Genomic DNA, 16,280 nt, shown 5'->3' with positions numbered 1-16,280 from the left:
GCGTAGACTTTAAGTACTCAAAATTTGGAAAATTCAAAAGGTTATAACTCTGGAATTAAGTCCGACCGATAAATTCTGATTACACCGTTGTGGCATTGTACTTAACTCGTTTAAATATATAGATATTCAAAAAAATTTCTAAAAATCGCATTAAAGGTAAACTGCATTTTCTACGTCAGATTCGTGAAATAATATACACAAAATCCCGAAATTCAAAATGCAATAACCTTGGAACTAAGGCCGGCTGACAAATTCTGATTGCACCATTTTGCTTAGCTTGTTGAAATATACCTATATAGGTTCCCGAAATAAAATTCCTAAAAATCAAGTTAAACTGCATTATATCAATACATTTGTTCAATATTGCAATAGTGGTTAGTGTTTATTACCAAGTAATATCTTAATTACAGGCTACAGCTACCATAGGGAATTTGGGTTTTGATTTGTTGTTACTTGTTTCTATAAATACCTATACTACATCAGTAGGTATAATAGTACCTATAAATAAGTAGGTACGTAAATATATATGGTTCACCAGTTAAAAAAAAGTCATGGGGGGAGGATACGCACCCAATTTCCCCCCCCCCCCCCGTAATTACACCACTGCACCACTCGTTCCCGGTGACACGTGGGAAAGTGGCTAGCAGTGGGACGCTTGGCAAACGACCCGTGGCATAATATTATAATAGGTCTAAACCCCTGCGCGAATTCTGTATGCAAACAAACGAAACCACGCAGGAGAGTCACCGATATGACCGCCATCGTACTTCTTCGTAGAAGATGTATATCTAAAATGTATAATAATAAGTACAGCATACTGGATTGCGCCAAGGTGAGTGAGTCTAAACAAACGTCATGAAAGTAAGTATTTTTTTATAACACATTTTTAGGTGTATGTACAGCCGTACAGGAGTTCCTACTTAAAATATTTGTCAGCTCCTATATCGATATATTGATCATATTATACTGATCATTTACAAGTATATGCTGATTAGTGATTATGAATAGAGGTAATTATTACATACATATACAGTAAAAAAGTAATCAAAAATACAAATTATAAAATAACAGAATAACAATAAATTGTTTGGAAAAACGAGTAACATACCTATTTTAATTTTGTTTTGATTAAAATTACTTAATTTATAGTTATTTATCATGACCAGCGTTATAAGCATTTGTGTTTTTTTTTACATAATAAAATAGTTTAAGGCTTTAAATCACAAAAACAAGTTTTATCTAATCCTAACATGTAAAAACATGTTTTAAATTACTTATCAACCAATATTATTTTGTGCTGTATACAGAGATTACTCATTTGTGTTGATTGATTTTAACGATCATTATTCACTAAACATTAATTGAGACATTTTTTTCTAATGCACATCGGTGAATGACATTATGTACCTTAAAAGGTCTTAATAATTAAGTTATTTATGTAATAACTATGAAGTATAGTAAGTTGAAGTATTATAAAGCATTAATGATGAACAGTAACTTTACAGTAGGCAGGCGCGTCCCTCAGAGATGGGGGGGCGATGGGGCAATCCCCCCACCCCGTAAGTCATGAAATGTTCCGTTTTTACTAATAGATAAATAGATTCAATACATTTTGTAATTGTTAAAAGCGGAATTCAAGTCTAAATTTTTTTTTGTACTGGCTAGATTTACAGTCAGAAAATGAGAAATGGGTATAGAATAATAATTTATGATTGTGAGTTGTGACGGACGACGTTGAGTCGGTGACAATCATACTTTTACATAAATATACCATAAACCTACCTACGTACCTATTAATTATTAGACGGAAACAAGTAACAAACAATTTTGCACTGGCCACCATGTTAATTATATTATTGACACAGCGCGGCATCTTAAATACTAAATTATTTAATTTTCAATTAATATTTTATTTACAATAGGTCTTAAAATAAAAACGACATATAGCAAGTCGTGGTTCCGGTATCAAAACCTCATCAAGTATAGACGTGGTCACGTATAGGTAAAATAATAATGACTAAGAATTAGGGTCCGAACGCACGCTCTAGTACTTCCCGGGGATCCACCCCACCTTTCCAAGGATGCTATCAAGAGGGAAGAAAGGAGGATAACGGTCGCTCAGTTGCAAGTTAGATGGTCTTCCTCGACTAAGGCATTGTGGACACGGCTAGCGATCCCGGACATCGGTAGGTGGCTGGGGAGAACGGTCCCGGGGTGCCTCTGTCGTATCACATGACCCAGGCACTGACGGGCCACGGTTGCTTCCAGTATTACCTACACTGGATGGGTAGGGCTGACAGCGCGTGCTGTCATCACTGCAACAGTGACGGAGACACCGTTAACCACACCCTTTTTGAGTGTCAGTATTGGAGCGGTCTAAGGGAGGATCTTGACGGGCGCCTAGGCCAACCCCCAGCTGTCGAGGACATGTCGGCCATTCTCTGCGGCCCTGCCTTCGAGGACTTGCCGCTGGATCACTCAGTGAGGGCCGATGTTCTTTACAACGCGGAGGAGACGTTCAGGATCTTTTACAAGTTGGTTGAAGAGATCCTGACTCTCAAATAAGAGGAAGAGAGGGCCAGACAGGCGGATGAAGCCTAGCGGACAGGCTATGAAGGAGGACCGCTGACAGCGGGGCAAACTGGAACGCGATGTCAAGGGCGGCGGACTCCGGTTGGCCCGAGAAACCGGCTCGGCGGCTCAACAAAGACTATAGTATCTGATAATAATGTATTCATGTTTGTAATTATTTATTATTTTTTAGTGCATAATAAACGCTGTCGAAGTAATGCGCAAGCAGTCAATAATCATAATTATAATAATAATAATAAAAGGGGGAAGTGGATGTCGCTCTGTTGTACAGTAGGTTACAAGTAGGTCAATTTAATGGATGGTGTTAAATTTGAATTCAATGATATAATATCATTGTATAAGAAGAACGATTCTTAGCGAAAACGGCCAGTCAGCCTATGATATTACCAAGTATATTTGATGATATTATTGTGAATAAAGTAATTTATATATAACCTATTTACGTGAAGCCTTGTTTTCAATTTTCAATCCTTAGCTATAAAAGTTGAATATTTTATAAATATTTAACTACAAAATAATTATTAAATTATAAATTTGATAAATTTTGTCAAAATTTGAACTTTAGATGCTTATAAAAAAAAACTGTATTTTTAATATTTTTTAACTGCTATTGTAACAAAATATCAGGAGCCTTGCATTTAAAGATTTAAAAAGAAAAATTTTTATGAATTTCTAACTCGAAATAATTTGCAAATTTTCGTCATTTTTACGTATTTTGTCAATATTTGAACTGCTTATAAAAAAAAATTGTGACTGAAATTTATAATTTAATAATTATTTTGTACAACCCACGTCCGGCTCTGGTATACAGGTTAACTCCGATGAGTTCAGAAAGTACTCCTTTCCCACAAGACCTTTATAATATATTCCTTAATCCGTATTTTCAATAATCTTAAGATCTAAAAAGTCTAGATGACTTATGCATGACTATATTCAGTGGCGTAACTTTGAGTTAATTTTCGGCCTAAAAATATAGGGATGAGGACTTGTGTATTGTATAATATAATGTTTTTATATAAGAACAAAACAATACAATCATACAGATACAATCATGTAATTCAATAAGTCGATTCAGAGACGTACATGTGTACAACTTACACTGGTTATCGGTTGAACTCTGAAAACAGAAAAACGTCAATTTGATTATCTTTGCACTCTCAGTCAGTCGGTAATGTATTTTTAAATTCTACACGAAGGAATGCATTAAAGTTTTACATATTATACATATAACATATATAATATATATTTATTTTTATTACAAAACGGACCGTGGCCTAAAGTACAGAAAAATAAGTACATAATAATAATAACAGGAAAATACATATGAATTACATTAACATAAGGACATTGTTATGATTACGAAAAATAAAACGACGGGTTTTAGGTACCGCATTAGCAATACACATCATTCTGAACATCGGTTTATTACGAGAGTAATTTGTGGTGCAAAGAGAAATGAAAAATGGGTAAGTCACTCGGTAGTGGAAGCTAGGGATTTTAAAATTAAGCTGACTTAATAATACAGGACAGTCTATAGAGCCATTTATGAGGTTACGTATAGGAACACTTGGTTTGCAGATGCACGTCTATCAGCAGGGATTTTTAATCCTAACCACTTAAGTACTGGATTATACTCATGTGGTAAGTGGTCGTTGTGAAGTACTATATAATTAAACATTTACGTTGTACCCTTTCTAACTGGTTCATACCGCTCGCAGTAGACGGGTCCCAAATAACAACGCCATACTCTAGACCTGACAAGTGCACAGAATAACGCTTTAAGTGTTGTTATCAAATTAAATTCCAAGGAGACCCTTTTTATAAAGCCAAGTGTTTTAAGGTTGACTGTCATATTTATGATGTATGTGCATGCAGTTGTTAATCACTATTCACTCGTCGCTATAATGATCATTATTAATCAGTGTAGGCACTCAAAATATTTTATGTACCTATAATACATCAAAGGTAGATAATAAATTAAATTGGAATTTTCTTCTAGTTGATACTAAAAAGAAGTAATTTAAAATTTTTACTGTACATGTAGATAATATATGGGTATGTAAATACGTTATACGTATAGTACGTTCCTACAGTTATTTCCAAATAGCTTTATAAATCAACAAGTATATATTATTATTTTAATTTCTCGCCCTTTCGGTTTTCTGCAATACAAAACGGATTACATTTATCCTAAATAATATACACTATAACAGTTTATAGGTAATCATTTATCATTATTACAACACTACCTAGTACTTAGCTAGTTCATACAAATAAAACATATAATATTTACATTTTTATTACTGTGTCCCTTGCTTGCTTCATCTCTTTGGATACAGGCCTGCTAAAAATAGTACAGTTCCTAGTTCCTATAATATGTAAATTACGCTGAGGTCTAACCTCTAAAATAACTAAAATGTTATTCTTTATAGTATATTGTATGGCAACTGGCAAGGGCGGGAAGTGAGCTATTTCAGTCACAGGCGATGGCTGCATTTTGCCCAAGACTGAAATTGTCTTCCCGCACTAGCCACACATACTATTTTTTGTCACGCCTCTGCGTTCATCGATCACGGCAAAGGTATTGTAGGGATCTATGCAATAACCAAACCATTCTACAAAAATGTATTTTATCTAACCACCATCACCCACCAAGTCAAGTCCCCACATCAACGTTTTCAATGTTGTACGAAATGAGTGTATGCTCATGCATTTTTTTTTTATCAATATTGATGTCCTTTGATGGTACCTATAGGTATAGCTATTATGGGTGGAAAACCAATTGTGATTCCAGAGGGAAGCTAACATTATTAACATAATGTGAGTGGAGGGGACTTGATAGACTTTTGGGGGTGCTAAGCCCTTGTAAGCCCCCCCCCCCCGATCTATGGTAGCCTATGTATAATATACATTTTTTTTTCGTACAGGGGCCTCATTTAAAACTTTGGCCCCTGTGTTTCAAAATGTCTTAATCCGGGCTTGAGTATAAGAGGTACATTTATACATTTAACCAATACACTACCTATATTATTCTATATAAAATGCATAATATACCTACCTAATATTTATTTACAAAAAACCTTGTAATTTGTAATAGGTACCTTATTTTTAAATTTACTGATGTTTACGGCTTAATTATATGACGAGAATTGTCAAATTGTGATTTATATCTTTTAACCTTTTCAATAAACGCGTCTTTATAAAAATATGTTTTAATTTTTCAATAATAAAATAAGATGTGGTGATCGTTTAACATAAACGTAGCATGCTACTTAATTTTTTCCACTTCAAAGAAATCTATGAATTTATGATTCATAAGTATATGTATTAATAACTAATAAGTAACCAGTGTTGGGGAAGTTACTTATTTTGGGTAATTAAATTACATTACTAATTACTAATCAAAATTGTAACTAAATTATTTTTAAGTTACTTTTTTTTCATTTTGTCAAGTTACATTACTTTTGAGTTTTAAAAGTAACTCAATTACAATAGAAGTTACTTTTTTTTTTTTTAATATCACTGGAGCTTAATAACTATTTTTCCTATATGACAATACACAAACTAAATAATGACTATCAACAATATGAAATTATTAACAATTAATACTAATATACCCATTAAATATCAATCTTTATTTTTCAAATTTATTTTAAACAACAATGCGTTTTCAAAATTATCGTCACTAATTTTGGATCGCTTTTTAGTGCATATATCTCATGCTATGCTAAACAAACGTTCAACAGAAGCACTTGAGGGTAAAGCAGTATTATATTTCAAAAAAATTAATCTCATTATTGGCATGTTTTTTAAAATAGTTAAATCACCATTAAAAGGAGTAAATAAAAAACGTTCAAGTTAAGCATTAGAATGCTCTATATCTTCATCAAAAATAATGTTATCATTGACTTCCTCAAGTTGATTTTGCTCTAAACTATTATCATTAACAGGTTTGAAATATTCTATTTCACTTTGAAGGATGTCAGTGGCTTCTTCTTTTTCCAATACTGACATACCTTTGAACTTAAATCACGTATTTCACTTTCACAGTCTAATTCCATTTTATACACAAAAATGCACTTCAAAATTATAAAATCCAGTGATTCACGAATGTCGAATTGTCGAATAATCTAAAACTTAAATCGTAATGAACTAACGAGCCATAACTAATAAGTAATAGACGTATCAGAAATTCATAAGATTAGATCGTCGACGGACGACGACAGACAATAGTCACCGATTACAAGAAACGAATTTGTGGGTAATTACAATAAGCAATAAATAATAATAATAATAATAATTATTATTATTTTTAGTATTATTAAATTATTTATTATTATTATTGAGTTCCAACAACACTGTTGTACAAGCAGACGTCGACGTCGTGAGCCTGCTGCGGCGCGGTGACACAACACAGAGTAAAGATAACTTTCCATTCTAAAAATAACAGTTTATTGTCAAATAGTAAATAGCTATAATAACAAAAGTATTTTAGTATCACAAGTTTAGAAAATTCTACTTATAAATTATAATAATTAGGTATATGTTATATTTTAATATTTACACTCTTTATCAATACCTACGGGCTACGTTCTAAAAATGTATTAATCCAAAAAAAAAGTAACGAGTAATTTAGTAAAAATTACTACAAAAAAGTAACTTAAATTACATATAAATTACTTACAATAAAATGTAATTAAATTACCATCAAATTACTTAAAAAGTAATTTCGTTACAGTAACTTGTAACTTAAGTTAAGTTACTCCCCAACACTGTAAGTAACCATTAATTGTATACATAGCTAGTGGGAATTGGGTAATTTTCACATTTTATTCGTTTCTATATTATATGGTAATAAACAAAGCGTTAAGTAAAATCGGTTAAAAAATAAAAATATCAGTATAAACATATTTGTTTAAAAAAAAAATTGAAAAAATTATTATTTATTTATAAATAGTATTAATTATAATAACAATAATAATAATAATAATAATGATAATTATAAATATTTTTGAGGCGATCGTATGTTCAGTGGCGGATCCAGGGGGAGGGCAAAGGTATAAGGTATAAGGTATAAGGTATAAGGGCCGTAGGTATCCTTTGTTTTACACTGTGTTTAGCCAATTTTAGAACTTTTTGTACTTTTGCCCCTCTCAAAATTAAGTCCTGGATCCGCCACTGCGTATGAGTGTACGACCATTTACTATTTATGGTAGTTTATACTTTCGGGGAGTAGTGGAGTTTACCCTACGAACAGTACGAACCAAAGTCTCGCACTCTGGTGACCAGTGTTCGGACTTATCTAGATAAATTTATCTAGATAATTATTTGTTCATCTTTCATCTTATCTAGATAAATAGTTATAAGTAGGGCTCGAATTTATATGTAAATATATATTTTATCTGCGACATGATAAACTAATTTCAGCAAGTGAAAAAATTTGTTTCACAAGATTTTTGATAAAATGAGCTATATTTGATTTTACATATTTTTACATATTTTGTCATAAATACATGTTATTACATATTTCACAACTATTTAATTTTTTCTCACATATTTAGACAATTATACTGTTTTAATGTCTTTTCTTCAGGGTTCAGAATTATTGAAAGGTTATCATGACTTTATATTATATCGACGATCTTTTGAATTCGAAAATTTTAAAGTGCATGTTTTTATTATAACTGTAATCAAGATAATTAGATAACTAAATAAATAAAAAATTTTTTATTATGACATTTTATTTTATTATTAATTATTATAAAAATTTCACGACAATAACGGCGATCTTTTGGATTCAAAAATTTAAAAATGAATATTATTAATTGTAATCAATACAATTAGATAAATATAAATTTTTATTACATTTTATTAGACATATTATTAATTTTTATTATTATTTTCTTTTTTTTGATAATACATATTTTGAATTCTTTAGCAATATTTATGTACATATTTTTGTTGTATAAATACATATAAATCCGAGCCCTAGTTATAAGGTATCTAAACGTTCATCTTAGATAATTTTTTTACTAATCTAAATAAATTCATCTAGATACATTTTTTATTGATAAAAATCGCGAAATTGTACAAACGCATTTTAAATATTTATAAAAATTTCAAACCAAGTTTATAAATAATGTAATTATTTTTATTTACATCATTATTATTATTATGTTCCTAGTGCCCAACTAAAATATACCCAAATTTAAAACCCATTTAAAAAAAAATTGTATCTGTTTTTTATCTAAATAAATAAGTATTCATCTTTATCTTTATCTAGATAAATATAGGTTAAGTTATCTTTTATATCTATCTAGATATATTTGAGTTCCATTATCTTTATTTTTATCTAGATAAAAAAATACTTATCTAATCCGAACACTGCTGGTGATTAGTGTTTATTATGTAGGTATTATAATAATTATTAGGTTTTATAATTTTACTAGCTCTAAGTGAAACTCGGGGAGGGTTGGACTCGCTGAGAGTGGGTCCCGATTTTAGAGACAATGTCGTTGGAATTATAAAAGTCGCAAAGGCTGTAAGACGAAAGTTTAGGATTTGTGATAAGGATTAGTGATATGGATTGGAGATAAGGCTTGGCGCTTTGGCGGGAATGTTTAAAAGTTTGAGAGTCTAGCAATTCGTTACGAACGTTGTAACCCACACAGCAATATTATATTTTGACAATTTTTTTTAACAATATTCATGCTTTAATACATTTTATGTATATTCGATGAAAGTTGCTAGAATGTTTTTGTTTGTCCGCTGCTTTAGGTTGTTAAAATTGTTAAAAAGTGTAGAATCGATAGGTTTATTTGATTGTCTAGCTATATATATATATATAAAAATCACATAGAAAGGCGATCCGACTGCGTCGGATCTCGGACTATATACGAAGTGTATATCACCAGGTATGCAATCCACAGACACATTCATTATTTGTTACATTATTTAATGGTAATTTGTATATATTATTAAATATTTTTATAACTAGCTGACACGAAAATGTGTTGCTATTGCTAGGTTTATGTGATTCTACAACTCCTTTTGGGGGTAGCACGCTGTGGAAGCAATGTCTTTTTAAGTGTAAATTATATTATATATTTTCATTTATAGCTTTCCCGAACGGTGTTTGACACATTATTTGCAGTGTTGAGCAGTATCTAGATAAATGTATCTAGAATCTAGATAATGTATCTAGATAAAACTACAGCATCTTTATCTCATCTAGATAAATAAAATATTAGGTATCTGATTGTCATCTAAGATAAACTGTATACCTATCTAGATAAATATATCTAGATAAATAAATAATTTTTAGTTTCGATTGATTTGTTGGTAGTTTGGTACTTTTAATTTTTAATTTTATCTTATCATTGATCAAACAAAATATTATTACACTATTTCTGAATTAAACGTGAATATATTTATTTTTTTCATAGCAGTAATTGTATTAATAATAACAATCTAATACTATAAAATCACAATATTATAATTTATAATAATATAATATTCATACGAATGTGTTTTGTTATTTATTATTACGTTTCTCGTGTAATGTTTATTAGTATTTTATAGAAATGGTTTCAATTAGTGCTGAGCTAAATCCGGATAAATCCATATCCGGATTACCGATCCGGATTGATCCGGATTGAAACAAAAGCAACAATCCGTTTAATCCAGATTAAAATACTCAATCCAGATTATGATATAAATCCGGTTTATTATATAAAAATTAAATTTAAAATTTAACTGAATATAAATAACACTAATATAAACATTTGGTGAAAATTGCAAGTATTTAATCTTATGTGCTCATTAGCCTGAATTTCTTCAGTTCTTTAAATATACTAAGATTTAATAAACAACCTTCTATCAAACGTGACAACGAACAAGTTTTCAACTTCATACTTTTATACATATTTGATGTTTATAGTTTAAAAGTTTTAAACCTAAATTTGGTATCACAATTTAGTCTTGGTGTACATACAACATACTACATATTAATTTGCTTTTTTTTATTTCATTACAATTTTTTTTTTTTTAATTTTGTTACATGTTGTAGGATACAACTTGGAAGTTGGGTTTGGGACCCCTAATAATATTGATTAAAAACCCATGTTACATATTATCTATATTACAAGATGAGACGTACATATACTTTTTAAAAATAACTATTGAAAAATGAAAAAAAATATTAATTGATTAGAAAAATCAATAAAATAAACTTAAACACCTTTGACTTTTTATTTCAAAACTACATAGCGTTAGACTTGGCTATGAATCGCATACATATACGCACATAAAAATTCCTTTTTTATTAATAAAAATAGTAAATACTAAATACCAACTTGCTACTTTCTAAATCCTAGCTCCTACTGCATAGGTAGTAGTAATAATAAATTGTGAAAAACTTGAAAACCCGGGTGTATTTGCTATTAGGAGTCTTAAAACATTGAGTCGATTTTCCATAGATCTGAGATCGTAATTCGTATTAATTAGGTTGATAATAATGAAAAAATAGCTGAATATCTCAAAAAAAATGATGCCGGATTGGATCCGAAATCCGAATAAACGGATTAGATCCGAAATCCGAATCAACGTATTGGATCCGTGAATCCAGATAAAACGGATTGATCCGGATTGGATCCGTGAATCCGGATTAAATAATTGTAATCCGTAATCCGGATTGGTCAAAATAATGCTCAGCACTAGCTTTCAATGAAATAATATCGTTCTTCTCTATTTATATAAAGCTAAATAATATTGTTATTACGTAAAAGTGTAAAACCCTCGTCCAGCAGCGCACATTATTTCGTGAACTCGTAATAGAAATATTCTATACTCTATATAATTATAGTATAGAATAGTCTTCGGAATTCGGCACTGTCCCGCTAGACGTTCACAACTTCACGTTATAATAATAATATTATCTTGATTTTTGGATAGTGAGGCGGTGTCTGGAGAGTAAATCGAACAAAATAGCTCACAACATAATAATATTTGGTATATCTCGAAAACAATAATATTATATTCTTATTCAATTGCTAACGTTCACTCGCAGTCGTCGCTCAACGTTGAACCTTTAACCTTGAACGTATTTATATATACTTCCATATTAGCTGTAAACAATTTAGGAATGTTTTTACCAATTGTTTTTTTACAATTTATTACATGTAATTCTATTTTGAAGTGGATGTCATCCTAATGATACTTGCATGCAATTATTATTTATTAAATTAGGATAATAATTGTAGGTATAGCGTTTGGAGTTTTGACTTCTTAAAAAATATAATATAAGTTACCAATTAGTGTTGATTGAAAAAAATTAATAAGTCTTACAGTATTTCCATATTCAGTTTGAGTTGAAGTAAAAAAGTAGGTACACAGAAATAAATCATTGTTTAACAATTAAAATAAGGAATTTCATAGAAAAATTTGTTTATTAAAATTAATGGTCATAAAATAGTAAAATACTAAAAGGATTTGTATAAAATAATTAAGCAATATATTTATTTTTTGCGTATTTTAAATAAAAAATAAAAATATATATTATGATATCTAGATAAAAAAAATATGTATCTTTATCTTTATCTAGATAAAAGTAAAAATGATCATCTGAATCTAAATCTAGATAATTGTTAACGAAATTATCTTTATCTTATCTAGATATTATTTTTGTTATCTGGGCTCAACACTGATTATTTGTTAGGTAAAAAAGCTTAAAAATTTAATACAAAGCTCCTACTATGTTGTTACAATTACGTTTGAAAAATATTAAAAATCCTTAGTCATATTTTTTATTTATAAGCATTTAAAGTTCAAATATTGACAAAATACGGAAAAAACACGAAATTTTGCAAATTATTTTTAGTTAGAAATTCATAAAAAAATTTCATTTTAAATCTAAGATTTGAAAATGTAATACAAGATTTCTTATAAGATTATCTACCTTTATCAAAAAAAAAAAATGTCTTTAAGAAAGCCAAATTAAATCTTTATGAGCGTTTGAAATTCAAATTTTTACAGCATTGGATATTTACTTGATTTCTCATGTAGCGATTTTCTTATTTTGTTATAATTTAAAAACGAATAACTGTAGATACATGAACATTTTACTGTATGTTTATTTTATCAATTCTCATACTTAATAACATTTTAAAAATATTTTGACTTGTTTTGACCTGTTTGCGGACAATTTTTTAATAAAGTTTTATCTGTTGGGCTAAAAAGTGTAAAAATGTAATACAATGCTGATATGTTGTTACAATAGCAGTTGAAAAATATTAAAAATACATAGGAACATTTTTTTTTATAAGCATTGAAAGATCGAATTTTGACAAAATTTATCAAATTTAAAATTGAATAATTATTTTGTAGTTAAAAATGTATAAAATGTTCAATTTTTATATCTAAAGATTGAGAATTTAAAACAAGATTCCACGTAAGTAGTTAATTATGTTACCAAAAATCTAAAAAATACATGAACACAGTTTATTTTTATAGTCCAAATTTGTTCAAATTTGGACGAAATTACCTATTAAAAAACCTAGAATATTTTTTTTATCTATTTTGTTGTGGTTGTATAATATTATTCGTGGGTACTTGAAACTTCTTCAGTATACTATTATATATCTATAATAGTATCACGGTTTGTTGTTGATGTATAACGCGTTATAAGTACCTAATGGATATTGTGATATGATTAATTTGGAATTTATTATAGGTACCTATTAAAGGTCAATTATTTTTTTAATACCATAGATAAGTATATAATATGTCTTAAACCTAGACTGACAAACCGTCTCCGCTCAGAATCGTTTTTCTTATACAATGATATTATATCATTGAATTCAAATTTAATACCATCTATTATACAGTGACCCACTTGTAACCTACTGTACAGCAGACCGACATCCACTTGCCCAATTTTTTTTTTTTTGTTGAATGTAGTAAAACTTAAGGGGAATTTTATATTAAATTTTCAAAGCTTAGATATAAATAAAAAAAAGGAACGTTGTATTACATTTTCAAGTTTTTTGACCGACCGAAAAATTATGTATCGACAAAATATGACAATAGTTAAAAAAAAAACTAATAAAAATCAAAATTTTCTTATGCATATAAAAAGCTTAAAAAGACTCACAATATTTTGAAAATGTTATGGTGTATAGAAATTTACTTTATAAACATTAGGTGAAAATGTTATCCATATTGAGTAATTTATTTAGAGTTACCTAAAAAGAACAATATCAATTTTTTCAAAATTTAGTTTTGCGTAAAAATCTCGGTTTTTCTTATTTTTTTATTTGTTTTTCCTGACGCTTTTGAAAGCTATTGGGAATTTTTTACTTTTGAACCACAAAGTACCAACTAGATTCACTTTCCTTCCAGAAAATATGCTGTTGAAGAAAATTGAAGCATGTTTATTGACAAACTGTCCCAAAAGGTGATGGCAGACACACATAAAATTTAAATCAATACATTCATCATTCCGTTCAAAATTAATAAAACACGAAATTTTATTATGCTTATAAATAGCTCGAAAAGAATTGTGAAACATGTTAGAACAGTGAACATTTGATGTACCTATTTTTTTAAAGAGTTATACACAATTACACCACAAACCAAAATCATTTTGCTTAAAAATTCCCTTTGTTCCTATATTATTTATTTGCTTTTCATGCGCTTTTGAAAACTACCTACTGGGAATTATAAATGTTGACTTCCCCAATGCACCAACTATAGATTCACTTTCCTACCGGAAATGATATACTGGAGGTATACTTCATTATATCGATTACTTTAGTACACAGACACAACAAATTAAAATAAATTTAATTTAAAAAAAACACACACACATCATTGTAAAATCAATACAAATATAATCACTCCGCTCAAAATTTAAAATTTAAATATTACTATACCATCCTGTTATGAAGAGCTATTAATGAATAGCTTCTTCTTCAAGCCAACCATGACCAATGCCCTATAATTGTATTACCCCTCCATTGTGCTTATTGTAATTATATTTTTATACAGATTGTACAAATAAAAAACAAATATGACAAAAAAAAAATAAAATATTATTATAATTTAAAATCACGAACGGTGAGAGTAAAAAATAGTTGGACTCCTTGACCGTGTTAATTGTGAGTACCGATTTTGGAGACACCTTCGAATTATAAATGTCGCACTTATATAGAAGGTGATTTTGTGATAAAAATTTCTGATATGGCCTGGCTCTTTGGTGGTCTCGTTTCGAAGACAGGAACGTTTGAAAGTCGAGTTTCAGTGTCTAGAAAACTCCCATAGCCAATGAAAACCGGCAATTCAATGATGATACTATCCCCCAGCGTATGTCCGGTGCTTTTTTGTATGTGTAAGACAATGTTAATTCGAAAACCTGCATGTTAGAGTGTCCAGTAAATCAGTCATTACCCGTCTAAGACAAAACAAAAATAAGCAATCCACCTGTAGCGGATAGAGTGGTATGTGCCGTTGCATGTCCGGTGTTCTTTCTTATGTAAAAAGTGTAAAGTCAAAAACCGTGTTGGAGTGTCTAGCAAGTCAGTCATCTCATGTAAAAATCGATTAACATCCAATTAGCCATCTATAGGTAGGCAATCCGACTTCGTCAGATAGCGGACAATGTGCAACAGCAAATCAGTCTAGTATGTCTAGCTGCTATAAGTGAAGAGATAAAATAGTATTTTCCAAAACCCCAATCACACAACATTCGAAATGATTTACGAAAAATAAAACAATATAATATAATAACAATGAAAATTTAAATAAAATAATATGTGTTAAATTCCTAATAATTAAAATAACATATAGGTACATAATTTTAGGCCTCCACACGAGTTTTACTCAGTGAGGCCTAGTAATCTTTACCGATATTAAATGAAATAAAAAAAAAAAATAATAATAATAATAAATAATATACAGTCATATAATGTAATATTAACATGTATATTGTATTATTTATGAAATATAAAGCGAAAAAAAATTGGTCTTGTTAAAAAAATACGGCTGCATAGTCGGTATCCGCCCGAAGAGCGCTACAACGGATTCGAACTCGGACCTACGTAACTTCCTACGTTTGGGGTACCTACACCTAACCTATCGAGCCACAGATTGTGATGCAAATTACGGTCAAAACTTCAGCAGTTAAACTGTGTGTCTACGTAGCAACGTAAACCAATATATTCGATATACATCGATGTAATCGTATATAGTTCTATGTATCATAATTCTACACACTGTTTAAACTTTAATTGTATTTTATTCACTTATCTGACCGTTATTATTATTATTACATTATTATGTATGCTTGAATAATACATTTAATTGTGTTTACGTTAAGCAATATACCAGCTACGTTATTAAGGACCAAACAATATGTCTACAATCACATAATGCAATATTTATTGAATCAAAAACAAAACAAAACAAACAGTATAATATATTAATATTAAGCACTTGTGCGTTGAACGAAGACCGACTGACATTTCGTGAACGCGAATTTTTAAGTGTACAAACCGAATTTGCGTACAAACCGCAGGTCCACGAGGGGTTTAAAAGAAATAAACTTAACAAATCGAGCACAAACGGCGGTTGAAAAGACGAAACGAATCGAGGAGAAACACGAAAAAAGCAATAATAACGACCTACGCTGGCGT

This window comes from Metopolophium dirhodum, chromosome 1 (genome assembly GCF_019925205.1).
Source record: "Metopolophium dirhodum isolate CAU chromosome 1, ASM1992520v1, whole genome shotgun sequence".
Taxonomy (NCBI): domain Eukaryota; kingdom Metazoa; phylum Arthropoda; class Insecta; order Hemiptera; family Aphididae; genus Metopolophium; species Metopolophium dirhodum.
Note: the sequence above shows the minus strand (reverse complement) of the source record.